This window comes from Humulus lupulus, chromosome 6 (assembly GCF_963169125.1).
Source record: "Humulus lupulus chromosome 6, drHumLupu1.1, whole genome shotgun sequence".
Classification (NCBI taxonomy): Eukaryota; Viridiplantae; Streptophyta; class Magnoliopsida; order Rosales; family Cannabaceae; genus Humulus; species Humulus lupulus.
The window spans coordinates 6,973,530-6,999,962 of record NC_084798.1 but is presented as its reverse complement, the minus strand read 5'-3'; the positions used below and the strand labels follow the sequence as shown (position 1 = coordinate 6,999,962).

The following is a 26,433-nucleotide window of genomic DNA, read 5'->3' as shown; positions in this document are numbered from 1 at the left end:
AATAGCTTTTTAGGTGAAAATCATTTGAATAATCGTTCAGCAGAGGCTGAAGACTCGTTCAAAAGATGCTGGAATTTTGAAGAAGTTTGAATGGATGAAAGGAAAAGAATTCAAAAATGTTTGAATTTATGCTGGAGGAGGCGATATATCGCCCCCTATAGGCGATATATCGCCCCCTATAGGCGATATATCGCCTGGACCATTGTTCCCGAGGCGACCGTGCATCGATTCGTGTTTTCCGTATCTACGTGCTGCGATATATCGCCCCCTATAGCTGCGATATATCAGCACACGTTGAATATTTAAACACGAAATTACACATTTTTAGCTAAGTTTGAATGGAGTAAACAGTCTTGACTAAGCCCTCAACGTATTCAAAGCTGCTGACTGACCCTATAACATTCAAACTTTACTCCTTATTAAATTTAATCCTCAAAAATACTTAATCCTTAATCACCATTCATAACATGTGCTTAAAATCCTATTGGTTGATATCTAAACCTTATAATATAATAAATATAATCCTTAATTATTAGTCATATAATCAAACCTTAGGTTATACTTAATATTCTTAAACTATAGGTTAAACTTAGAAAATTTATAAGTACTACTATGAGTGTCCGAATAATTACCGGTCTGAACCAAAATATCCACAGTAACAAGGATAAAACTAAACATACTATAATACTACTAAACAATTAGCTAAGTAAAGTTCTTGGACTCTACAAGTTGATGAGTCTAATACTGCCAGGCAACAACTTGCGCGCACTACTCGTTCCACCATTCATACTCAGCAGGCTAGTCAACAACCAGATATCTGTATCACTCACTCTACTATTCATGTTCTACCACCTCGACCAAGTGCCCCCACCACCCTCTCTACTACTCATGGTGATCCACCTGAAGTTAGCATTCCCCCTATTGTTCAGAGTCAACAAGTTGCCTCCACTGCTGACTCTGCCACTGAACATAATGTATCTCAAACACCATCTGATATGTCTCATACATTTTACATTTTATTGTTTTAAAATTATGATGAATTTAAACTTACAATTTTTTTTTTTATAGAATCAAGTGGTCATAGTAGTTGCAAAACATGTGGGCCTACTCATGGATACAAAACTGTTAGTGATGCTAAGGCAACTCAAAGTGGGAAGTTACTTGTTGTATTTGAATCTGAGTGTCTTCAGCCTATTTGTGGAAATGCTGAGAAATTTAATAACGAGATTGGATTTATTGTTCACAACCATGGCACATTTCATTACAAGGATTGGAGATTTGTCCCCAAGGATGTGAGAGCTCCATTACGACATTTTCTTGTTGTTGGTTTTATATTAAGTTTTTTCAGTTATAAATTAAATTAATATAAAAAAAATTATTAATTTTATTTTATATAATTGTAGGATTCATTTGATATTAACTTGCATGATGAGACCACTATAAAATGCATTGATGATCAAATGAGAAAAGCTTGGAAGAATTTCAAGTTCAAGTTACATGGATATTTCAAAGAAATTGGAGGAGAAGAAGATGTTCAAATGGCAAAGAGGAAATGGCATCCTGATTTGAAGGATGATCGCCAACAAGATTGGGAGATGTCGTGTGATCGTTGGTTTTCCAACAAATTTAAGGTAATTATTTATTTTCTAGAAATTACCATTTTATTTGTGTTAATAACTTTTCTTATTCTCTTTTTTAGGAAAGGTCATTGAAGAATACTACTAATCGTTCAAAGAGAAAGTGGGAGTCTAGAAATGGATCAATCTCAACACCGCAACATCACATTAGAAGGGGAATGGTGTTCGTATCTTCCACTGGCCAAATTGAGACTTAGCGTCTAAAACATTATGACGAGAAAAAGGGAATATGGACTGGACCAGATTTAGCAGAAATATATGTTAGTATAAATTTTAATTTTTAATTTTGTAACTTATTTATAATTATCATTACTAATTAGAAAATAAAATGAGTATATAGGATAAAATCATGGCGTTAAGGGGGCAACACATTCCAGAAGAAATGTCTGATATAGACATTATGGAGCGTATTCTTGGACATTCTTCTGCACACTTGAAAGGTTGGGGACGATCTTTTTCAAGTACAACTTCTACTTCCCAACGCAATCCAACTGAGTCAAATAAGCCAACATATGATGAGCTAGCCCAACGCCTTGGTGAAGCAAACAACCGACTTGATTCTACAAATGACCAACTAAGTATTGTTGTAGAAATACTAAGGAAAAACAATATGATGCCACTGCCTCTATCAGATCAATGTTCTGATGCAAATGTCAGAAATTCTCCCCTCCCTTCAATTCTAGAGGAACAAGATGATTCGTAGTTTTTTTTATGTTTTTAATTCAAAACTTTAAAGATAAATATTCTGGACATTTTATCTTTTATGTTTATTTGTTTGAACATTTTATAATATATGTTTATTTTATTTTATAAAAGTTCTCTTTTTTTAATTAATTAAATTAATTTATCATCTATAAATAAATAATTTTAAATATTTTCCAAAATAATACTTCAATACTACCTACCAATAAATTATATTATTGCCTACACATATTTAAGTGTAGGTAAATGTCAGAACCTAATACACTGCCATGTGGCCCAATTATGCTACTGCCATATGTAATACCTACCAATAAATTAAATTATTGCCTACACGTATTTAAGTGTAGGTAAATGTCCGAACTTAATACACTGCCACGTGGCCCAATAATCTATTGTCACGTGCCACATCATCTGACATGTCACCTGCCACTGTGGAAGACACGTCATTTGCCATGTTAGCTTTCCTGATACATAATTGCCACATATGATGCCACATCAAACACTAGGTCAATGACACTGACTCATTTTTTGTGGGTCCCACATGATTTTTACCTACCAATATACTAATCGTAGGTAATAATATATTTCTCGACTAACTATTACCTACCAATAGATTACTGGACAAAATTGGTAGGTAAAGGGATTTACCTACCAATGCACCATTTTTACCCACAAATAAAATTGGTAGGTAAAGGCCGAATTTCTTGTAGTGCTTTGTCCCCAAGTCTTTTTTATCTTGGCAGCTGAGATTCTATCTAGACTCTTTAATCATGTTGAGGAAGAAAAGAAAATCCGCCGCTTCAGGGTTGCTAGAAGTGGTCTGAGACTGACCCATCTCATTTTGGCGAACAATGTCATGCTTTTTAGGAAGGCAACTGTTTGAGAGGCTAACGCCTTCATGTCATGCCTTCGGCTCTATGAAAACTGGTCGGGCCAGAAGGTTAGTATTGAGAAATCAAAGGTCTTCTTTCCTCAAAAATTGGGGGGGAGATAGAATCGCAAAGATTTGTGAGGTGTTGGGTATGCAATGAATGCACCACAATGTGTGTATCTTGGCTTGCCCCTCTTGCAGCCCAAAAGAAGAATGGCAGATTTCAACTATGTGGTGGATCGAGTCCTTCAGCGTGTTCAAGGTTGGAAGGGGAAACTTATTTCCAATGCTGGCAAGGCAACTTTGATCGAGTCGGTAGGAGCTGCCACTGCCTCCTATATTGCAGTGGGGGATTACATTCCTTTTAGTGTGACATTGAGAATTGATAGAGCCCTCCATGATTTTTGGTGGGGGAGTCATGAACCACAGGGAAATCCATATGACTAACTGGGAATCTCTTTGTCTCCCTAAGCTAAGTGGTGGTCTAGAATTTAGGAGCGCCAAAGTTGTAGAGTCCAAGAACTTTACTTAGCTAATTGTTTAGTAGTATTATAGTATGTTTAGCATTATCTTTGTAACTGTGGATTTTTGGTTCAGACCGGGAATTATTTGGACACTCATAGTAGTACTTATAGATTTTCTAAGTTTAACCTATAGTTTAAGAATATTAAGTATAACCTAAGGTTTGATTATATGACTAATATTAAGGATAATATTTGTTATATTATAAGGTTTAGATATCAACCAATAGGATTTTAAGCACATGTTATGAATGGGTAATTAAGGATTAAGTATTTTTTAGGATTAAATTAAATAAGGGTAAAGTTTGAATGTTATAGGGTCAGTCAGCAGCTTTGAATACATTGAGGGCTTAGTCAAGGTTGTTTACTCCATTCAAACTTAGCTAAAAATGTGTAATTTCGTGCTTAATTATTCAGCGTGTGCCGATATATCGCAGCTATAGGGGGCGATATATCGCAGCACGTAGATACGGAAAACACGAGACGATGCACGGCAGCCTCGGGCATACTGGCCCAGGCGATATATCGCCTACAGGGGGCGATATATCGCCTCCTCCAGCATAAATTCAAACATTTTTGAATTCTTTTCCTTTCAGCCATTCAAACTTCTTCAAAAGTCCAGCATCTTTTGAACGAGTCTTCAGCCTCTGCTGAACGATTATTCAAATGATTTTCACCTATAAAGCTATTATTTTTATTCAAGTAAAATCAAGATACTTTCATTCCCAAACTCTATAAATAGGACCTTGTACCCAGCCATTATTCACCTTTTGCTCTAAGTTCAGAAGCTGCTAGTGCTAAGTGAGTGTGAGAGTGTAAACACCTAATTTGGGAAATCATAAGCTTAAACATCATAAGCTTATCAAACACTTTGGGAAGTGAGGTTCTATTGTATTTCGGTTGTGGTATAGATTGGTCTTTCAAGTCTTTGAGGTAAACCAAAACTTTAGTTCATTTGCTTTATGTTATTTCCTCTTTCATAACCTTCTACTCAGTCCCCTAACCTCATTCTTATTTTGGTTAGGGAATCCAAGTTCTTAAGCACATAAGTTTCGGTAAGTATGTTTTTTTAATGGTTTAGTCTTTCCATCCTTTTCATTTCTTCTTCTTCATAAAGACTCACTCTTTCTCATATGGTTTTAGGAGTGTTCCAAAAAGTCCCAACTCAGTCCATCATATCCCGGTAACTTTGGTAAGGAAAATAGGATAGAATCTATATGTGTATTGCTTATGTTATCTTATGTATTATGTTATGATATGTTATGAATATGTTATGTATGTGTATGTGTGTAGGCTTGGGCTTATGCCCTATTTGACTAACAAGACCCCAAAAAGATTATGGGCATATGCCTACTTAGCTAGTAGGACCCCACTAATCTCATGGGCATAAGCTTGTTTAGTCTATGGGACCCCAAGTAATAATGGCCATTATAATAAGTGTATGTATTAAGTGTTATGATATGTCTTTACGTTTATTATGAAATTTATGTGTATGACTAAGTGTTAGATTTTCCTTGCTGGGCATTAAGCTCATTCCTTTTTGTTTTATGTGCAGGAAAATAGCTTTAGAGGCGGTAAGATTCGTGACGCTTAGAGGATGTGTATCGATGGTGAATGGAGTCAAGGGGTCGAGCGTTATTCGATTCGAGGATGTAGTCTCATTTTATCTTTTATGGTTTTACATGTATTTTCCGCATTTTCTATGTAACTCTTTTCACTTTAAGTTATTTTTTGTTTTAAAGACAATGGGTACCCATATCCTACTTATTTTTATGAAAGTAACCTTTGTTTCTACAAGTTTATAATAAATTATGGTATTTTCGCAAATGTATGTTTTAGTAAGAATTTGTATGTGTAGTTCGATAATGGTCCAAGAGTCTAGATTAGTGGGTCATTACAAAAGTAATGAACTAAGCTATCCTTGCAAAAAGTGCTTGGTCAATGGTTAATAATTGTTCAGGGATTTTGAACTTTGTTGTTAATGCAAAGGATGTTAGAAGTTCTGACCTTTTGGACATCGAAGCAAAAAGTTACAACTCGCCTCTATGGAAAGTCATTCTCGAAGCAAGGTTGATCATTAACATTGGGATGTGCAGTAGAATTGGCAATGGGCTTTCAACGTCAATTTGGTTTCACAAATGGGTCCCTGGAGGAAGCTTCATGCATATGCCTAGACGAGATGCAACTGAGGGAATTAGCTTTGTTCGTAGTTTCATTCGAAACTAGAACTGGGACGTGTTATAATATTTTATAATATAATGTAATATTATATTATATTATAATGTCTTAGATTAAAAAAATGTGACAAAGAGTGTCACATATTGTAACATATAATAGAGAGTTACAATATTTAGATATATGAGATATATCCAAATATGTAACATATTTGGTGTTACAAATTTGTAACTTCCAAATATTACCCTTTATTGTGTAAATTTAGTGTTATACAATATTGAGATGAATTTCATAAAGGCATATGTGAAATGGTTGTTAGAGATATGATTTTAACCCCAATAATGTGTTTTGGGGGTTACAAAATCATTTGGGAGGGTTTGGAATTGTTTGAAAAACAGCACATTTTCAAGTGCAGAAATTGGTCAGTGGTCGCGGTCTGTGGGACAGAGTGCAGTGGCCGCGGCCACAGGTGTAAATCTGATCAATTTTTCAGTTTTTTCAATCTTTGTTGAACGGCTCAAAAAACTCAAATAACTCCCAAATCTCATTTTTAATTTCATAATAATCCAAATAATCATTGGTAACAGCCATGGGGTTGGTGGAATTTGAAATTCATAGTGTGTCTCTAAACTCTATAAATAGGAGCCTATAGCTCACTTGAAAGACACAACATTTCTACCCATTAGAGCACTTGGCTAGAAACACCTTGAGGCTTGATAATTCCATAAAGCATTCCCAATATCTGAGAGAGATCCCTTAGTGCTTGAGTTAGGGGGAAATAAGCTTTTGGACAAAGGTTTTAAACCTTGTTCAAGTTGGTGATCCCCAACACTCTTCACTTAGGTTGTGTAAGTGAGAGTTTACTTTTGTTTCTGTTCTTACATTTTATACTATTTCTTTTCTTCTTATTTTCTTGTTCTATTTACTTGTAACTTTTGTTTAGAGTTGTAATCTTCCTTTCTTTTGTTTCAACCACCTTTACTTTACTTGTAATCTTTTGCTTAGAGTTGTATTCTCGCTATTCTCTTCTTCTTCTTCCTTTTCTTTGTTTATTTGTATTTTTTAGTTATAGAGTTGTAACTCCTTTTAATCAATCATTATTTATTTGTAATATTATTGCATAGAGTTGTATTATCTTACCATTTCCATTGAGGCAAAAACTATTTTTCCTAACGTTCAAAAGCTTACCCTTGTTTGTTTCAATGGAAGGTGAGACCATCAAGATAATGAATCAAGACCAGTGAAGTTGGATAGGTTTGATGGGTCCAATTTCACTAGATGGCAAGACAAGGTGAGGTTTTTTTTAACCACTCTCAAAATCGCCTACATTCTAGAATCCACTCTTGAACCTCTCCCAACGCCATCTGACAAAGACACTCCCGAGGAGGTGGAGAAAAAAAGGAAGAGGGAGGAGGAGAATCTCCTTTGTAGGGGTCATATCCTCAATGCCATTTCCGATAGGCTCTATGACCTCTACACCGAGACCAAATCGGCCAAGGAGATATGGGATGCACTTGAGACAAAGTTCAAGGCAGAAGAGGAAGGTACCAAAAAGCTTTTTATATCTCAATACTTTGATTTCAATTTTTTTGGTGATAAACCTATTCTTCCTCAAATACATGAATTTCAAATAATTGTTAACAAATTGAAAGTGTTAAAGATTGAGCTTCTTGAGGCCTTTCAAGTTGGTGCTATAGTGGCTAAATTACCACCAACTTGGAAGAGCTATAGGAAAAGAATCCTTCATAAAAATGAGGATTATTCTTTGAAGGAAATCCAAAAAAGAGGAGGAATCAATATGTAGAGATAATGGAGAGTCTTCCAAAGCAAATGCAGTGTCACAACCAAAACATCCCAAAAACAAAGGGAAAAAGGGTAATGAGAAACCTTTGGATCCAAAAACCAACCCAAACAAGTTTAAGGGCGAGAAAGTTCATTGCTTTGTGTGTGGGAAAAAGGGTCACTATGCTAGAGAGTGTAGGCATAGAAAAGACCAACAAGGACCTAAGGTGAATGCAACTCAAGAGGAAAACACAGTTGCTACCCGTAGTGAGGTGAATGCGACTCAAGGCAAGGTGAAAGGGTGGTGGTATGATATATGTGCCACCATCCATGTCACCTATGACAAATCATTGTTCAAGACCTTTGAAGAGTCAAAGGGCAACCATGAGATTCAAAAGGGCAATGAGGGCAATTCCAAGCTACTTAGCAAAGGTACCATTGAAGTATTTTTCACCTCCGGAAAGAAAGTTACATTAGTGAATGTACTTTATGTTCCCGAAATGAGTAGAAACTTGGTAAGTGGTGATTTTCTTGGCAAGCCCAGCACTAAAGCCATTTTTTAGTCCGGTAAACTTATACTTACCAAATCAAATGTATTTTTGGGAAAGGGGTACTCTTGTGAGGGTATGGTTAAATTGTGCACCAATGATGTAGCTTTCAATGTTATCAATAAAAATACTAATTCCACCTATATTATTGAGTATGATTCTTTATTTTTGTGGCATCTTAGATTATCGCATATAGGTTTTTCAACCATGAAAAGAGTAGTAAAATGTGGTATGATTGCATGCAATATTAAACACTATGGTAAATGTGAAACATGTATTAAGGCAAAAATGATTAAGAAACAATTTCCTAGTGTAGAAAGATCGTCTAATTTACTAGATTTAATCCATAGTGATCTTTGTGAATTAAATGGTGTTTTAACTAGAGGTGGTAAAAGGTATTTTCTTTCTTTTATAGATGATTTTAGTAGATATACCTATGTGTTTCTTTTAAAGCATAAAGATGAAACTTTTGATGCTTTTAAATTGTATAAATTAGTTGTTGAAAATCAACTAAATAAAAAGATTAAGGTGTTAAGAAGTGATAGAGGAGGATAGTACTTCTCTAATTAATTCAATATATTTTGTGAAGAAAATGGTATAATTTATGATTGCACCGCACCTTATACACCACAACACAATGGTGTTGCTGAAAGGAAAAATAGGACTTAACTAGATATGATAAATTCTATGTTGGTGTTTTCTAAGTTGAATCTCAACTTATGGGGTGAAGCATTATTAACCACTTGTCACATTCTTAATCGAATACCGATGAAGAAAAATGAGATATCTCCATATGAGTTATAGAAAGGAAGAAAACCCAACATAGGGTACTTCAAAGTGTGGGGGTGTCTTGCATATTGCAAGAAAAACGAACCTAATAGAACAAAGTTAGGTTCAAGAGCCATAAAGTGTGCTTTTGTTGGTTATGCCAACAATGGTAAAGCTTATAGGCTATTAGACTTAGAGTCTAACATTGTGATTGAATCTAGAGAAGTTGAATTTTTTGAGAATATGTTATGTGACAACAATTCTCAAGCTTCAACATCTCTAAAGGAAAATTTGTTATATGAGAACAATTCTCAAGTTTCTACATCCAAAGTTGATTCTCAAGAGGAGAATTCTCAAAAGAATGTAAAGCAACCTTTTGAACTTAGAAGAAGTCAAAGACTTAAAAATCTTAAAAGTCTAGTAGTGGATGAGATAGATTCTCAACGAATTTCATTCTACATGGTAGAAGGAAATAGAGAGGAAGTCATTAGGAAAATTTCTATTGTACTTCTGATTGAGGATGATCCTAAGACTTATAGAGAAGCTATGCAATCGAGAGACAATACAATTTGGAAAGAATCCATCAATGATGAGATTGATTCCATTCTTTCCAACAACACTTGGGAATTGGTAGACCTCCCACCGGGGTCTAAGCCAATTGGGTGTAAGTGGGTATTTAGGAGAAAATACCACACTGATGGCACTATTCAAACCTTTAAAGCTAAATTAGTAGCTAAAGGGTTTAGGCAAAAAGAGGGTATCGATTATTTCAATACCTATGCGCATGTTGCAAGAACAACTTCTATAAGAATTTTGTTCGCTTTAGCTTCTATACACAACTTGTATGTTCATCAAATGGATGTCAAAACGGCATTCCTTAATGGTGACCTCAATGTAGAGTCCAAGAACTTTACTTAGCTAATTGTTTAGTAGTATTATAGTATGTTTAAGTGTTATCTTTGTTACTATGGATTTTTGGTTCAAACCGGGAGTTATTTGGACACTCATAGTAGTACTTATAGATTTTCTAAGTTTAACCTATAGTTTAAGAATATTAAGTATAACCTAAGGTTTGATTAATGTGTCTGATATTAAGGATTATATTATTATATTATAAGGTTTAGACATCAACCAATAGGATTTTAAGCACATGTTTTGAATGGTAATTAAGGATTAATTATTTTTGAGGATTAAATTAAATAAGGGTAAAAGTTTGAATGTATAGGGTCAGTCAGCAGCTTTGAGCACGTTGAGGGCTTAGTCAAGGCTGTTTACTCCATTCAAACTCAGCTAAAAATGTGGAAATTCGTGTTTAAATATTCAGCGTATGCCGATATATCGCAGCTATAGGGGGCGATATATCGCAGCACGTAGATACGGAAAACACGAATCGATGCACGGTCGCCTCGGGAACAAAGGTCCAGGTGATATATCGCCTATAGGGGGCGATATATCGCCTCCACCAGCATGTTTTCAAATACATTTGAATTCTTTTCCCTTCAGCCATTCAAACTCCTTCAACAGTCCAGCATCTTCTGAACGAGTCTTCAGCCTCTGCTGAACGATTATTCAAATGATTTTCACTTAAAAAGCCATTATTTTTATTCAAGTAAAATCAAGATATTTTCATTCCCAAACTCTATAAATAGGACCTAGTACCCAGCCATTATTCACCATTTGCTCTAAGTTCAGAGGCTGCTAGTGTTAAGTGAGTGTGAGAGTGTAAACACTTGGTTTGGGGAAAAACTATAAGCTTAAACATCATAAGCTTATCAAACACTTTGGGAAGTGAGTGCTATAGTATTTCGGTGGATGTTAGATTGGTCTTGCAATCTTTGAGGTAAACCCAAGACTCTAGTTCTTTTCTGTATTTTTATGTTAATTCCTTTCTCAAAACCTTCTACTCAGTCCCCTAACCTTATTCTTATTTTGGTTAGGGAATCCAAGCTTTTAAGCATATAAGTCGGTAAGTGTGTTTTCTATGGTTTAGTCTTTCCATCTCTTTCATTTCATCTCCTTTCTTTAGACTTACTCTTTCTTATGGTTTTAGGAGTGTTCCAACAATCCCAACTCAGTCCATAATCTCGGTAACTTTGGTAAGGAAATAGGCTAGAATCAACATGTTATGTGATTATGTTATCTATATGTTTTATGTTATTAAAAGTGTTATGATATATGTGTATGTTTGTAGGCTTGGGCATATGACCCATATGACTAACAAGACCCCAAATGGGTTATGGTCATATGACCTACTTAGCTAGTAGGACCCCACTAATCCCATGGGCATATGCTTGTTTAGTCTATGGGACCCCAAGTAATAATGGCCATTATAATAAGTGTATGTTATATGTATTATAAGTCCTTATGTTTTCTTATGAAATTATGTATGTGACTTTGTGTTAGATTTTCCTTACTGGGCATTAGGCTCACTCCTTTCTGTTTATGTGCAGGAAAATAAGTTTAGAGGCGGAAAGATTCGTGACGCTTGGAGAATGTGTATCGATGATGAATGGAGTCAAGGGGCCGAGCGTTATTCGATTCGAGGATATAGTCTCCTTTTATGTTTTTATGGTTTTTATGTGTATTTTTCCGCATTATGATGTAATGTCTTTTATTTTAAACCATGTTTTGTTTTAAAAACAATGGGATCCCATAATCCTTCTTAGTATTCTGTTTCTTTGTAAATAACTCTTATTTTGCAAGTTATTCAATAAATTATGGTATTTTCGCAAATGTAAGTTCTTTTAAGGATTTTATGTATAGTTTCGTTAATGGTCCAAATAGTCTAGATTAGTGGGTCATTACACTCAATGAGGAGGTCTATATGGAACAACCCGAAGGGTTTGTCCTACCAAAATATGAACATAAAGTATGTAGACTTGTAAAATCCTTATATTGATTGAAACAAGCTCCTAAGCAATGGCATGAGAAATTTGATCAAGCCATCATGCCTAATGGGTTCAGACATAACAATGGAGACAAGTGTTTGTATTCCAAAACTTGTAAGGGATATGTGATCATTGTTTGCTTATATGTGGATGACATGCTTATTCTAAGTAATAGCATGAAAGGGATAGAAGAAACGAAGAGGTTTCTATCATCAACCTTCAAGATGAAAGATCTTGGAGAAGTTGACACCATACTTGGTATCAAAGTAATGAAACATAGTGGGGGTTTTGCGTTGGGTCAAGCCCACTATGTTGAGAAAGTATTGAACAAATTTAACCATCTCAAGGTTAAAGATGCCAATACTCCATTCGATCATAGTGTAAAACTATAGAAGAATGAAGGAAGAGCAGTGGCTTAATTGGAGTACGCTAGTGCTATAGGGAGTCTAATGTACGCTGCCCAATGTACTAGACCTGATATAGCATTTGCAGTAAGTAAACTTAGTAAGTTTACAAGTAATCCAAGTGTGGATCACTGGAAGGCGATTGGAAGAGTCCTAGGTTATCTCAAGAAAACCAAAGGACTAAGCCTTCACTACTCCAAATTTCCTTCAATCTTAGAAGGATATACAGATGCAAGTTGGATATCCAATCTTGGGGACAACTTGTCCACAACTGGTTGGGTATTTACACTTGGTGGAGGTGCAATTTCTTGGGGTTCCAAGAAACAAACCTGTATATCTCATTCCACTATGGAAGCAGTGTTTATAGCTCTAGCTGCTACTGGCAAAGAGGCTGAATGGTTAAGGGATCTGTTAATAGAGATACCCCTAATCAAAGAGAATGTCTCCACTATATCGATACATTGTGATAGCCAAGCGACATTGGCTAGAGCATACAGCGGAGTGTATAATGGGAAGTCTAGACATATTAGTCTAAGACATGGATATGTAAGAAAGTTGATTCAAAGAGAAGTCATCTCAATATCCTATGTGAGAACAAGTGAAAATCTAGCGGATTCTTTCACTAAGTCATTAACGAGGGATTTAGTGGCTACATCATCTCGAGGGATGGGACTTAAACTCCCTAAAGAGATTCACGACTGATGATAACCTATCTTAATACTAGTTATTTAACTAGTGTTAGGTTCAATAGGTAACAACAAGTCAATCAAGTGAATATTAGTTGTACTCAAAAACATGTCCCATCTGAGATATTGAGTATTTGTGAGTTACCAAGTTGAGGGTTAAAACCGAAAGGATTTTTAATAGAATTCAGTCTTGTGAAGACAAGTATTTTTGGGAACAAAATACAATAAGAATTCTACTTATATGGACCTAGGGGTGATGCCACCTCTCATGAGAATTGGGAGTATTCTCAAGAACGTCCATGAATGGAAAGTGCACATGGCCACTAATGATGCAAAGCGAGACATAGAGGTCTCAAGTGAACATCGCAAAGGTGTGTGTTATCACCGATTTGTTATCATGAAAAGATGGTTCAACGCCTAGTGCAACCAAATTTTCGACAAATTTTGTGATAATTACACTATAGTAAAGTTCAAGTAGAAAAACACTTTACTCTATGCACTAATGTAATGACTCCTATAAGAGAGAGTTCTTATTTAATCAAGTGGGGGATTTGTTATATTTTAAATATAATGATTAATTAAATAAGTTTACAGTAGACAACTATTTAATCTAGTGGGGGAATGTTATATTATTTTATAATATAATGTAATATTAAATTATATTGTAATATAATGTTTTAGATTAAATAAATGTGACAAAGAGTGTCACATATTGTAACATATAATAGAGAGTTACAATATTTAGATATATGAGATATATCCAAATATGTAACATATTTGGTGTTACAAATTTGTAACTTCCAACTATTACCCTTTATTGTGTAAATTTGGTGTTACACAATATTGAGATGAATTTCATAAAGTCATATGTGACATGGCTGTTAGAGATATGATTTTAACCCCAATAATGTGTTTTGGGGGTTACAAAATCATTTGGGAGGGTTTGGAACCGTTTGAAAAATAGCACATTTTCAAGTGCTAAAATTGGTCAATGGTCGCGGCCTGTGGGACAGAGAGCAGTGGTCGCAGCCACTGATGTCCCTGGCTGCGGCCACAGGCATATTTCTGACCAAATTTTCAGTTTTTCCAATTTTTGATGAACGATTCCAAAATTCCAAATAACTCCCAAATCTCATTTTTAATTCCATAAACATCCAATTAATCATTGGTAACAGGCATGGGGGTTGGTGGAATTTGAAATTCAAAGGGTGTCTCTAAACTCTATAAATAGGAGCTTATAGCTCACTTGAAAGATACAACATTTCTATCCATTGGAGCACTTGGCTAGAAACATCTTGAGGCTTGATAATTCTAGAAAGCATTCACAATATCTGAGAGAGATCCCTTAATGTTTGAGTTAGGGGGAAATAAGCTTTTGGACAAAGGTTTTAAACCTTGTTCAAGTTGGTGATCCCCAACACTCTTCACTTAGGCTGTGTAAATGAGAGTTTAATTTTGTTTCTGTTCTTACATTTTATACTATTTCTTTTCTTCTTATTCTCTTGTTCTATTTACTTGTAACTTTTGTTTAAAGTTGTAATCTTCCTTTCTTTTGTTTCAAACACATTTACTTTACTTGTAATATTTTTCTTAGAGTTGTATTCTCACTATTCTCTTCTTTTTCCTCCTTGTCTTTGTTTATTTGTATTTTTCAGTTATAGAGTTGTAACTCCTTTTAATCAATCATTATTTATTTTTAATATTATTGCATATAGAGTTGTATTATCTTACCATTTCCATTGAGACGAAAACTATTTTTCCTGACAGGACGTTCCTATGATTCGCAATGGTTCCATGCTAATGATGTTAAGAGAATTATTAATATACCTATTGGTCCAAGTTTACAGGATGATTCCTTGCTCTGAATTTTGAAAAATCTAGTATATATTTTCTCTATTAAGTCAGCATCTCGTATTGCTCTAGGCCTCTATGAGATGAAGCCTTCGCAAGACGCAGTCTGGAGGATTTTATGGGGATCTAAAATCCATAGCGGGTTCAAATACCTTTGGTGGATGGTCTTATCAAACACGTTAAAAACTAAGGCTATGTTTGGTAGGAAGGATGGGGAGAAGGTGTTAGAAACGAGTTTCCTAATACGCAGCGGAATGGTGGTCGATTGGCCTAGTGTACAACAAAAAAAAAATTGTAACATATGTAAACTGTCTTTAAATATGTGGATCCATTAATATACATACATTAATCATAAGCAAGAAAAGAATAGAAAACATACCTCTTGATGTCTATCAAGTTTTCTTGCTATATTTTCGTAATTTGAACGAACTTCCTACCCAAGCTGCTCCCAGGTACTCACACCAAGATCTTTCACAACGTTCTCTACACCTCAAGAAGTATGTGGGCACTTAGAGAACAAAGGATAGTTAATTTCTGATTCTACTTGATGTACTCAACACATGAGATCAAGATAATAGGCCTGAGATTGGTTCTTTATCTTTTTCAGGGAGAGATAGAAAAGTATCGTTCTTTTCTTTAGAGCGAATAATAATGTCTCTTTCATTTTCTGATAAGTCTAACTTAAATAGAAAATATTAAATTTAAAAAATAAATTTTTAACCAATTTACAATTTATTAATTAATTAATTAATTCTCTCATTAATGAAAATATCTAAAAACTAACTTTTGAATTTTTCATTAATTAATTATTAAATAAATAAAATTAAAAAATATATCCCTAAAAAACTCTGTAGTACACGCCACACACAGTTCATTGACTATGTGTGTCGTGTACCACCCTATATTTTAAGGATTTTTTATTTTTCCATAATTATTTAATTATTTATTCAAACTACCTTATCAAATAAAAATCCAACAACCTAGTAATTAATTCAAATTTGAATTAATTAATTTTTTAACTAATTTTCAAATATAATTAATTATTTGAATAAATATCAATCTTTTAAATTCAAATTATCATATTATTATCTCCTACTCAAATAAAGATATTTAATTAACTCTACCAATTAATTAAAACCAATTTAAATTTCAAAATTAAATATTTAATATATAATAATTTCAAAAATTATAATTAATTAATTATTTAATATAATTTTGAAAATAAATTTAATTATTTAATATAATTTCAAAAATTACATAATAATTAAAAATTAATTAATTTGTTAATTACAACTAATTTGTAATTAATTAATCAATCACTATTATCACATAATTGCATATTTGGCCCGAAGAATAAATTTCTTCTTAAATATGACTTTCAACCATTTTTCCATTTATATTAATTCTTGCCTTGAATAGCGTTGATAGAGCCGATGTGAGGACCTATGGACCTATAATTCCAAGCTCCAATAAATTTGAGATTATTAATTAAACTATTTAATTAAATAATCTTAATTTATTAATATCATCATTACTCCACTATAAATATGAGATTGCACTATTGTAATTATAGATATTTCATTTACTGAGTACTTTATAAAATAAAGTGTCAATTGATATAATCATTTCATACAAATTAATCCCCTAATAATGGTTCATAATTAATCAGGAATAAAATTACTATTTTACCCTTTTAATTATATATTGTTTCCTTAAGTACCATTGACTTTACTAGTGAAGGTTAATTCATAACTAAATTATGAATTTGAGCTCAATAACATTTTCAGTCACAAAAGTCAACCCTTAAGAGAACCATTATTCAATCTCTTATGAGAATGTATAGACTACATATATCTATACTTTGTCCCCAGCCATTTACATTAATGAGTTCCCAAAATAAAAGTTTATAGTCTAATCATTCTGACAGGCCCTAACGAGTGAATCAAATAACACATATAACATAAACAGAAGTTCATAGTGACTTCAGGATTAAGATCTATTTGTATATGATCATCAGTTGATATATTTAATTAATACTTTGAAATGGTATTTAACTAAGTATTAATAAACATATCTGGTCAAGTTCTATATATTCTCTAATATATAGAGTACCTCCACTAAAATGTCTTACTACACTAATAATTCGGATCTAGATCACATGTATTCATAATAGTAGTGGACCGTACTTGCAATAATTAATCTAAAGATTTCATAAATTTTATTTTACTGCGAATTATTCAAGTTCATTTATCTCAAACACATTCATCTCGTACCAATACATGGTTGAGATCACATATACACTACAAATAAATGTAACTTTTAGTGACAGTTTTTTAGTCACAACATATATTTTGTGTGACTAAATGTCACTTTTAATCACAACAAAAAATTACCTGTAACTAAAAATCCATACTTAATCACAAGTTGTCACTAATGTAGTTTTAGTCACAACCTATTAACTTTAGTGATAAAGTTTGTTGTGACTAAAAATATATTTAGTGACATCAAATTGTGATTTTTGTGACTAATACTTTTAGTCACAGATTTTTTAGTGATGAAATAGGTAAGATAATTTTTCTTTAGTTACAAATTTTTTACTTGTAGTCACAAAATTTATTGTGACAAAAACTAAGATTTTTTGTAGTGATATGAACTTAGGAATTTTTCTGATATTTACATAATATTATCACAGAATAATATAGTCCATAAAATATATGCATAACAAATCCAATTTTTTTTTTAAAACAATGTCTACTACATATACTTTCAGGATACGATTCCCAGCAGTTCGATGGATCATGGGAAGTTTAGGAAGGATAGAGATTATGATGGATGGAGGATAGTAACTCTCGTTTATGTTGTTTGGTATGGAGGATGAAGTTAGAAGAGTGGAAAGGAGATTAATTATTAAAATTACTATATTATCCTTTGTAGCATAAATATTTGTTATTTTTTTAAAAGAATAATAATAATATTTTTCATATTTTGGTTGTCTTTTTTTTTTTTTAATTCTTCGAAAAAGTGAATGATTGAATTTTAACGGGTTGGAGGGAGACTCTCTCCCTCCATCTCTCCTCCCCTTCATCTCTCCCTCTTACCAAACAATATATTCTCCCTCTCCCTACCAAACATAGTGTAAGACTGCTCTTAGTTTCTTGTTGTATGGGGATAACATCAACTGTGTGTTTTGTAACGCTTGCCATGAGGACTCCTTGCATCTCTTTAGGCATGTCGGCCCTTTGGTTCACTGCTTTATGGGGCATTCGTACTACGGAGGTGCGTGTGACCTCGTGGTCTTCCTGGTTGATGCACTTCAATATGAACCAAAATAGACCACCAAGTTTATCCTTTGATGAGTTTTTAACTAGAGCTTCAGCTCTAATGGATATTATTTGGAAAGAAAGAAACTCCTTAGTTTTTGGAGGGGAAGAATGTGACTTGGCGACCTGATCATAACCTTGTCTTCTGATGTGGCTATTTCGGACTATGGCTCTATGGTTACTTTGGTTGTGAGAAACTCAAGTTCGGGTATCGTCGACCTTTAGACAGAATGGATTGCTCAAACAGTTGTGGTGAAAGTTGCTTAGTTGGTTGGTGGTCATCTTTCAATCGGATTCGGCTCATGTGGTCTCGTCGTTTTGAGAACCGAACAAAGCCTCCTAGTCTCCACTCCCTATAGTCAACTTAAGGTCTCGGTTCCATGTCGCTATTGACAAGTTAATTGCCAGTGTCATAAAAGTGGGTATATAACGTATGGGGAAGACATCATACTGAGTGTCTTGTCTAAACCATTGTTATTAGAAAGACTTAATATAAATTCTAAATTTTCATGGTAAACCGAAATAAGGGTCTCTATTGCGCAATGAAATGAGTATCTCTGTGTTTATTTTAATTTAAAATAATGTAAATTAATAACGTTATAATAGTCTCTATAAATATCATAAGAGTAGCAGTGAAGAATCGATTCTCATAGTCAATATCCTCATTAGAGTCTATGGCTACTCAAGCACGTCATCATCAGCGTCATTCATCGCTGAGTCAGCAACAAGTGTTTTTTATCGTACGTATGTCACAAAATGCTTTTAATATTTTATGAAAACTTTAGGAGTACTCTTATTCCCATTAAGACCTAGGCAACTCTATGAACACTAAAGTAGTAGTGTTAGATGAAGTTCACAGAAACAGATAAGAAAACAATGAAAAACTGTATATTGGAAAGAAAACCTCAGAATCAAGAATTGCTAATTGATTTCTGAGGTGAACAAACTCTTTATTTATACCGAGTATTACGAAGATGTACAAATGAAATATGCTGTTGCAACAGAAAGCTTAACAGAATTATACACTCAACTAACTAACAATTTGTTGGCTATCATCCCCCCTCAAACGAAAAGGGGTTGTAATCACTTTGAGTTTGTTCTTTAAATAATGAAAACGATCTTTGGGCAGAGACTTAGTCAGAATATCAGCAACCTGGTCAACACTGGGTACATATCTAACAGAAACTTCACCGCTCAAGATCTGCTCACGCACAAAATTTAAGTCAATCTCTATGTGTTTGCAACGGGCATGAAAAATAGGATTGGCAGCAATCTTGGAAGAAAGATCCATCATGGACGTGTGCCTTTCAAGTCTAGACTCATGCGACATGTGGAGAGCTTGAACTTCTTCAAGCGTAAGTGCATCGCTTCGAGACGTGATTCCAGAAACAACAAGATCAAACTCCGGTCCCAAGCCATTAAGCAAATGAAGAATCAAATCCAAATCAGTAACAGAGTGACCAGCAATGGCTAAAGAATCACAAATGGACTTAATCTTGTCGACATAGTCAGAGATGCTGAGGTTACCTTTTTGAATATTGGTTAATTGACCTTTGAGCTGTAGTAACCTAGCTTTTGACTGACTGGAAAATTTTTGCTCAAGAGCTTTCCAAACCGTATATGAGGAATTGTAACTGGAGACAGTTCCAAGAATCGCTTTCGTCATAGATGAGCGAAGCCACGATAGTAACAATTGATCTTTCTTTCGCCATTGTGGATACATCGGATTCGAATCTCCATTGAGGAGTGTCTGCGGAGGATGAAGATCACTTAAGAGTATGTCATCAAGGTCATGACCAATGACCGTGGGTACGACTTGGGATTTCCAAGCAAGAAAATTAGCTCGATCTAGTTTTATTGTGAGAGAGGAAGTCAAAGAATTTGAAAAAGGATTCCAATGGGGAAACGCAGCAGCATTCGGTGGAACCGGTGGCCGAGGATCAGTGACACCTACTGGAGATGAGTTGTCGCCGGAGGAGGCCATTGACGCGAGTCAGAGGCGTCTGATACCAAGATGAAGTTCATAGAAACAGAGAAGAAAACAATGAAAAACTGTATAGTGGAAAGAAAACCTCAGAATCAAGAATTGTTAATTGATTTCTGAGGTGAACAAACTCTTTATTTATACTGAATATTACGAAGCTGTACAAATGAAATATGTTGTTGCAACAGAAAGCTTAACAGAATTATACACTCAACTAACTAACAATTTGTTGGCTATCAGTGTTAAACACTAAAATAATGTTGAATAATTTTAATTCTATATTTTTTTCTAATCCAATCATAACACAAAAAATTATACCAAAAAATATATTCAACATTATTATATTCTCCACAAAGTACACATTATATTATTATACTATTTTATTTTACAAATTAAATAATATACATATATTTATATATAAAAAATATTAATATAAAACACAAAAACTAAAAAAGAAAAAATTTTACCGTAGTGAACAGTGTCACGTCAATAATGTCGTGGCACTGTTCATGTACGTCATTTTTCAGTCCCATTTAGAGTCTCATTTTGCCGTGGTGAACAGTGCCACGTCAATAATGTCGTGACAACTCCAACTGTAAACACTAAAATGGTGTTAAACACTAAAATAGTATTGAACTAATATCAATGAAATAATTTTAACACCATATTTTTTTTCTAATCCAACCATAACACTAAAAATTATACCAAAAAATATATTCAACATTATTATATTCTCCACAAATTAAATATTATATTATTATATTATTTTATCTTACAAATTAAATAATATACATATATTTATATATAAAAAATATTAATATAAAACACAAAAACAAACAAAAAATTGTCGTGTCACACGTCAAGTCAATAATATCGTGGCACTGTTTATGTACACCATTTTTCAGTCTTATTTAGAGTCTCAAATTTGTGATATATGGTGTTTTGCAATCCCATTAGAGTTGGCATTAGAGAAATGTCTAAGTCCAATATCATATAAAGTTGTCACAAGTTTATTCGCTTGTTAGTACCTAATAGCAGCTCTCATAGTTTTAATAATCAATGAAATTTTTATTTCTATTATATAATTCTACATTTTATTGTAAGTAGAAGTCTGTATACCAATCATACACAACGTTTGAATAATTCCCATCTTAACATTTTCTCGCTCGGAAGTCTTTCTTGGAAATCTCAGCGCAACTCTCTTTTGTTTTTATAATAAACTTTCTTTTGTCCCGATCTCCTTAGACTATACACACACCAAATACAACGCTTGTATTTCTCCAACTACATCTCTATATAACCATACCATTATAACACCCTTTTTTAACATAAGAAAAAGAAAAAACGAAGTTTCATACTATAATATGTCTACTATGACTACTTCAAAATGTAGTGTGTTCCCAACGGTAGTAAAACGTTCATCAACAGGACGAGAAAAACATACGGTGGTAGCCGCCATGGACGGGACATTACTAAGAGGGCGAAGCTCTTTCCCTTACTTTGCTCTAATCGCTTTCGAAGTGGGCGGGGTTTTGAGGCTTCTCTTCTTGCTTTTGGCTGCGCCATTAGCTGGATTTCTCTACTACTTCCTGTCCGAGTCGGCTGGAATCCAAGTCCTCATATTCGTCACTTTCGCCGGAATGAAAGTCTCTGATATCGAGTGGGCCGGTAGAGCTGTACTGCCAAAGTTTTACTCGTCGGATGTTCACCCGGAGTCGTGGCGAGTTTTCTCTTCGTGCGGGAAACGGTGCGTTTTGACTGCAAATCCCAGAGTCATGGTGGAAGCTTTTTTGAAGGAATTTTTGAAGCTGACATGGTTTTGGGGACTGAGATAGAGAGTTATAAGGGAAGAGCAACTGGGTTTGTTCGGCCGCCGGGAGTACTTGTTGGGAAGAATAAGGCTGATGCTCTGAAGAAAGCTTTTGATTTTGAGACTAATAGGCCTGACGTTGGGCTTGGTGATCGACTCACTGATGTTCCATACATGTCACTATGCAAGGTATACTTATGAATGTAATAGTAATATATAGAGGACAATTCTCTTTTAGGTTTCATTTAAGCTCTATTTAGGTTTCATTTAAGCTCTGTGGGCTCTTCACTATTCTCGATCCGTGAACAGTTTTTGGCACGATTTTTTTTATGACCGTGTATATTGTAGTTATTTAGAACATCCTACAAATTTTTTGAAAATTCCGAATAGTTTTACCGTACCGAAAACTAGATTCAAACATGTTTTCCACGCGCATAAAAAAAATTAGTCACGCGTGCAACAACATATTTGAACTTAGTTTTTGGTACTGTAAACTATTCAGAATTTTCTAAAAATCGCGTCGATGCTCTAAATAGCTACAATATGTAAAGTCATAAAAAAAAAGCGTACCAAAAATTATTCAAAAATCGAGAACACTGAGAGCTCCATCAATAGGACTTAAAGTGAAGACCCTAGAAAAAATGTTAAATATAATCGTTAAAGACTAGAAACATTTATTTTTCTATCAGCTCCATATGATTAATGAAGTTTAAAACGACTAAAAATTCTTTCACAATACCAAACATCAATTTTTTAAGAATTTAAAAATTAATTAATATTAAAACTTATAATTAAACTAATATGAATTTAAATATATTTTAATCCTTCTTACCACATAGAAGGAGCACCATTAGTGCTCAAAATTATAAAGAGATGGCATACCATTGTTGTTGTAATTCAATATCGAGTCTCACACGTATTTGAATTTAATAAATATTATAAAGTATCACTAACTAATTATGGGGTACCAACTAGTCACCTTAAGGTGTGCCAAATAACAACACTCATATATATTTACATCAATGTTAACCTAAAGAGTGTTGCTATTTGGCACTTTAAGGTGTACAACACCACATGAGGTGGTACCCCATGATCAGTTAACGATACCTCATAATACTTATTAAATTCAAATAAGTATAACCCGATATTATATTACACCAATAACTAAAAATATCACCCTTTTTCATGTTCGGCACCCCTTAGCAATTCTCTAACCTAAAATAAGTACCTTAATATTATAGTGAACAAAACTAGAAGCTAGCTTGCAATGACCCCAATACTAATAATTATATAAATATATATATGGGTGCACTTTTAATGGTTATTACCCATGGATAGTTACTTTAATATTAACCATTGGATTGAGATCAATGATCCATATTTATAGTTGTTAATTAATATTTCTAAAATTAAATTTTGATTTTTCAAATTTTTGGAAGGTTTACCTCATGAAAAAGTGTATTTATTATGAAAATATAATATTGTAAACTTTTCATTTTTCAAATACATGTAAATTTTTAAATATAGCTAGTGTCTCTCATTGGTTGAACACAACATTAATTATGGCAAAAGAAAAATAACTAAATTCGAAATTAATGTAGAAAAAAAAATATTTACCTATTGGTGACTTGCTATACTAAGTCACTATGTTATCAAATCATCATAATTGTTAGTACCCATCTATGGGTAGTAACTATTGAGAAGTCTTCCATATATATATATATATACTTGATGTAATTATATAAATATTGTTACAAACTTGCAGGAGGGTTACATGGTGGCAGCCAAGAGAGACGTGAAAGCCGTGAGAATCCCCAAACCGGTCATCTTCCACGACGGTCGACTTTCCTGCAAGCCCACGCCACTCGTGGCTCTCCTAATAGTCTTATGGATCCCAATAGGCTTTCTCCTCGCCTGCTTTCGAATCCTCGTTGGCTTCCTCCTCCCCATGCACCTCCTCTACTACTCTTCTTGGGCCCTCGGCGTCCGCATCATCGTCAAGGGAACTCCTCCTCCACCTGTCAACAAATCTAACATCCTCTTCGTTTGCTCACACAAGACCCTCCTAGACCCGGTATTCCTTTCCATAGCCTTGGGCAGGCCAATCACCGCCGTGGTGTACTCACTCTCGCGGTTGTCTGTGTAGGAAAAACTAATTGCAGGATCTTTATTTATTTTCATGCAATTTACATATTATCAACACAAACATGCAAATTCCTAGAACATGCTCCTATGAAATTGATACAAATACAAAGTAAAGTAAAAACTTACATTACGCAGCGGAACTGGAACAACTCCATCCTTCAATCTCTCTAACCCTTGATTCCATTCTGTAGCAGAGTATTATCAAGAGATTGAACAAGATCAGCAACACAGTCTTCCTCACCAAGCCTTTGATCAACCTAGAACTAGTGTGGGCTGGCTCTCAACACATGAGATAGAGATCTAGAAAAGAAGAAGAGATTGTGGCTAAGAAAGGATTAGAGTGTCTAGGCTTTCACTTACCCAAATCAACTGAGACTGACTTGCTACTAAAACCCCTAGATATCATATTCCTTATATAGGCAACTTAATGGGATTTATTTAAATTTAAATTAATTAAAAATAATAAACAAAACTAAAAGCCTTGGGCTGCCATAAATGAACTTGGGCCCAATCTCTTTATTTTGAATTTAAATCCCAACTGGGCCTAAATTCAAAACCTTTTATTTATTTTTTTTTAATTAATTAATTAAATCCTTATTCAAATTAACTAATTATAATTTGAAACTTGATTTAATATTATTTATTTATATTGATACCAATTTATCAATATTAATAAATTTACCAAAATATTCTCTTTTATTCTCTAAATCTCATATCTCTGTAAATTTTCCAAAATTGACATAGTCAACTTTAAAAATCCTAATTGATAATTAAATCAATTAATTGAGACATTCTAGATGATTTACTCAAAGGTGATGCGGCGACCATGGATCCCTGAAATCAAGCTCCAACAAGTTACCGTGAATTTATTTACGAATAATTTCACTACCTTATTAATTCCTCGTGACTCCACTATAGACTCGGAATTGAACTCTTGAATTCATAGAACGTATTTTCAAAACCATAAATACGTTATCCATTGTTATAACCATTACAATCAGTCAATCCTCTATCGATGACTTACTAACGAGCTAGGTGCAAATTACCGTTTTACCCCTCATCAGTATTTTATCCTTAACTCCCACTAAGTTCCTTATAAATGATATTTCCGTGAACTTAATCACAGAAATGAGATCTCAATCATTTAACCTTTTGAACAAAGCAATTAAGGAAATCATCTTTTCACTTCTCATACAGAAGTTATAGATTTCGTATCTATGAATAATACTCCCACTCAATTACACTAATAAATCTCCAAGATGTAAGTATGGGCTAGACCGTAGGGTAAGCTGGTAACGAACAAGTCAAAAGATTTAAATAATATAATTAGCAGAATATTATCACTCAGAATTAAGATCGGCTTAATATATGGTCAACGTTGTGACATTGATTAGATTTGATAACAACGATACTTATTTATCAATCAATAATCAATATCGGTCCTAGTCCGATGTAACTAAATACATCCGATCTTATCTACTTGGTCGATGCCTTGGACAAGACATCACACCCTGAATGTGTAAGTAGATCATATCGTAGATTGCCTAATCAGTGAAAATCCAATGCACTGATCTAATCTTAAGACTCGTTCTTTTGAACATATAATTACAACTATAATCCACTGTGACCTAGTCACTATAATTGTAACTATCCATATGTTCGGAATTTTATAAATGTTTGTATTATTTCAATAATCATGTAATAAAACAAGCAAGCAACACGGTTGTCAAACTAAATGATTTCTACTACTTTTACTGATAATATGAAAACATGCTACATGTCCGACATGGTTTTATAAGGGCATAAAACCCAACAGTCTGAGGTCATCTCACCCCTAAAGACCATCTGTCTAACCCGGGACAGAGTTAGGGACGCTTCCAAGATCAAGAAACTCCTCCAAGAAGGTGACTTGGCCATTTTCCCCGAGGGAACAACATGTCGTGAGCCGTTCCTTCTCAGATTCTCGGCGCTTTTTGCCGAGCTGACGGACCAGCTGGTTCCGGTGGCTATGGTGAATCAGATGAGCATGTTTCATGGGACCACAGCAAGGGGATGGAAAGGGATGGACCCATTTTACTTCTTCATGAACCCGAGCCCGGCTTATGAGGTGACCTTCTTGAATAATTTGTCGCAGGAGTTGACTTGTGGCTCAGGAAAATCAAGCCATGAGGTGGCCAATTACATACAAAGAAGCATTGCCTCCACTCTTTGTTATGAGTGCACTAGTCTTACACGGAAACACAAGTACCGAGCTCTTGCAGGAAATGACGGAACTGTGCCTGTGACTGAGAAACCTTTTCTCCAACGGACTGCTAATACAATTTCTTTTGTTTACTTTTAA

At 34.2% G+C, this 26,433-nt stretch overlaps 1 pseudogene; it reads left to right on the top strand.

Moving 5' to 3' along the window:
- Window positions 1-21,419: 21,419 nt before the first annotated feature.
- Window positions 21,420-26,433, top strand: LOC133784594 (glycerol-3-phosphate acyltransferase RAM2-like; annotated as a pseudogene).